The following is a 3,333-nucleotide window of genomic DNA, read 5'->3' as shown; positions in this document are numbered from 1 at the left end:
TTCTTTATGTTGATGACATTATTGTTACCGGCAACAACTCATCTCTTATTGACAGCTTTACTCGCAAGCTTCATTCTGAGTTTGCTACCAAAGATTTGGGTTCTCTCAGTTACTTTCTTGGTCTTGAAGCTTCACCCACTCCTGATGGTCTCTTTATTAGTCAGTTAAAATATGCTCGAGATATTCTTACTCGTGCTCAGTTGCTCGATAGCAAACCAGTTCACACTCCTATGGTTGTTTCTCAACACTTGACTGCTGATGGTTCTCCTTTCTCTGATCCTACTCTCTACAGATCTCTTGTTGGCGCCCTTCAGTACTTGACTATTACGCGTCCAGATATTGCCTATGCTGTCAATTCTGTCAGTCAATTCTTGCATGCCCCTACTGCAGATCACTTTCTTGCTGTCAAACGTATTCTTCGCTATGTCAAAGGAACACTCCACTTTGGTCTTACCTTTCGTCCATCCAATGTTCCTAGTACGCTAGTCGCTTATTCGGATGCTGACTGGGCTGGTTGTCCCGATACTCGTCGTTCTACATCCGGCTATTCTATTTATCTTGGTAACAATCTGGTTTCTTGGAGTGCCAAAAAGCAACCTACTGTCTCACGCTCCAGCTGTGAATCTGAGTATCGTGCTCTTGCCACAACCGCTGCTGAACTTCTTTGGGTTACGCATCTTTTGCATGACCTCAAGGTCCCTATTTCAAAGCAGCCCTTACTCTTATGTGACAACAAAAGTGCTATTTTTTTGAGCTCTAATCCCGTTTCTCACAAGCGGGCCAAACATGTTGAACTAGATTATCATTTCCTTCGAGAACTTGTTATCGCTGGCAAACTTCGCACACAATATGTACCCTCTCATCTCCAAGTTGCTGACATCTTCACAAAGAGTATTTCTCGACCTCTCTTTGAATTTTTCAGATCCAAGCTTTACGTTCGTTCAAATCCGACGCTCAGCTTGCGGGGGGGTGTTAAGGATAGTTGACCGTCACTATAAGGCAAATATCTAGATATTTGCCTTACATTACGGGTTACCATATTTGCCCTCTTATTAAAGGCAAATATATTGCATTCATTTATTATTCTTTCCTTTTATTACTATTTCCATAATATTTGTAATTTACCATATTTCTGTATTCTGAAAATAATTATAAATAAGAGAACTCTCACCCCCATTGAGGTGTGGTGGATTCAGCAAACATTCACACTTACTTTCACATGTAATTGTGATTGTAGTACGTGTAAGTCGGCCCTGACTTGACAAAAAATTTAGTGTAAAAATATTTATTTTATAATTTTAGAAAAATAATACATAAAAGGGAAGATCTTAGACATAATGATTAATAGAGTGGGGGCATAAGTTTATATTTATTTAGAGTAATATTGAAGCATAATAGGAAGGACAGGTTGTCCCATGGGGTGGTCTCTCCTTCGCACAAGACATTGATTCTAAAATACAATTATTAATTATAAACATTGGATTTTATTTTTTAAGAACATAGTTAATTACAATTATGGCCTCAGAAAAATGATTGTGCGTGGTTTGTGCACGTGACCCCTGTCTCCTTTTTGCAATAAAATATTCAGATTTTATTTTATATTTATAAGTAATTAATTAGTATCCATTTGAAATTGAAATATATGGGGAGAGAGAGAGGGAGAGAGATTTGCATATGAAAACGAGGTTACCAAAAATAAATGCGTACTTAAATAGTGATTAAGAAGGGCGTTAGGTGTTTTAAGATATTAAAAGTAAATTGGTCTGTTCTGTCACATTGAAACCACAAAAAAAGGGTTTGACAAAATGAAGAAAAAGGACGTTGACATTACCATTAATCACACCAATTTGTTTTTAACTAACACTACACCCCATTTATTTCCCTTTCACAAACTCACCCCGACCACACTATGCAACACTAACACGGCACGATTGGAAAATGCACACTATGCAACACTAACACGGCACGACTGGAAAATGCACACTATGCAACACTAACACTGCACGACTGGAAAATGCACACTATCCAACATGACTATGACTATCATGACTAGTGACACGTAAAATTAGATGTGCATAACATCCATCGTACATGCACAGCCGCATCAATCCTCCCTAGACTTAACTATGAGAATGTATGCGTTCGCAGTGAAATAATGTATTGTAATTATATGTGGGTGCTTGATGTATGTCTGGAAAATGTAGTTTTAGTGTAAGGAAACGTTTTTTCATATTATAAAGAAAGACAATTATTCTATGATATGGTGTAACATCAATATATTTTATCGTTTATTAATGTATGACGTATGACTATAAGTCTTGGAAATTTATGATGAATTATCGTAATAACATATGCTAATCGCACAATATCAAATATTTAGTGTCAGTGACACATGCTAATAATAAAACATACAATTCGTCTAATCAAACCCTAAATGTTTCGATAGTAAATTTACTTACCTCGACAAGAAAAATTGCACTAAGGACAAGCTTCTTTTGTCTATTATTCGATCAAGTTAAAATCCAACCAAGTCCCCAGAAATCACTACATTCAAAACTAAAAGGAACTCAATTGAAGTAGGCTAAACCAAATAAAGACCACTAGTCAAACTAGATTGCTTTGAACGATACTTCGTATCATAATGTGTTGAACTAGAATGTGCATTGTATTGGATGTGATGTGTTGGACCAAAGCGTAATCATTCAAGTTTCATGTTCAATTGGAGGCAAAGATATCTTGTTTTGGTGAGATTTGATGGAGCGTAGGACAAACTCCAACGTGTGCATGGCTGTGAGGGAAAATGATGGTAGATTTAAGATGAGGTTCATTGACAATGACTCAAAGCACGACATCGACAACCTTAAATGTATAAAGAGCACAGGGTTGCAGCAAAATGAGGGAGCGAGAGATTGAAAAGAATAATGACTTACTAATAAAGCAACTTTTCAGACATGATGTTCAATGGAACAATTTAACCTAGCGAGACCATGTTTATCATATCATTGAAATAATATATATATATATATATATATATATATATATTATTTATTTGTAAATAACATAAATAAAATAAGGAAGTACTCCCCAACAAAAATTAAACAAGAGACAAAAATTGTGAAAATATTTAAGATAAAATTATACAAAACTCTTCCTTCCACATTATACATTCTTAATAATAATAATAATAAACCTTAATTATTGAGTTAAACAAAAAAGAAAAAGGAAAAATAAATAAATAAATATCTCTAGCAAACCCGGTCCACTCAACTTCCCCCAGATTATGTTAACGGGTAAAGGAAAGTATACCAAATAAAAAAAAAAAAAAAAAAAAAA

This window comes from Cucurbita moschata, unplaced genomic scaffold (assembly GCF_002738365.1).
Source record: "Cucurbita moschata cultivar Rifu unplaced genomic scaffold, Cmos_1.0 Cmo_Scf00011, whole genome shotgun sequence".
Classification (NCBI taxonomy): domain Eukaryota; kingdom Viridiplantae; phylum Streptophyta; class Magnoliopsida; order Cucurbitales; family Cucurbitaceae; genus Cucurbita; species Cucurbita moschata.
The sequence above is the reverse complement of the archived record's forward strand: the minus strand, read 5'-3'. Positions refer to the sequence as shown.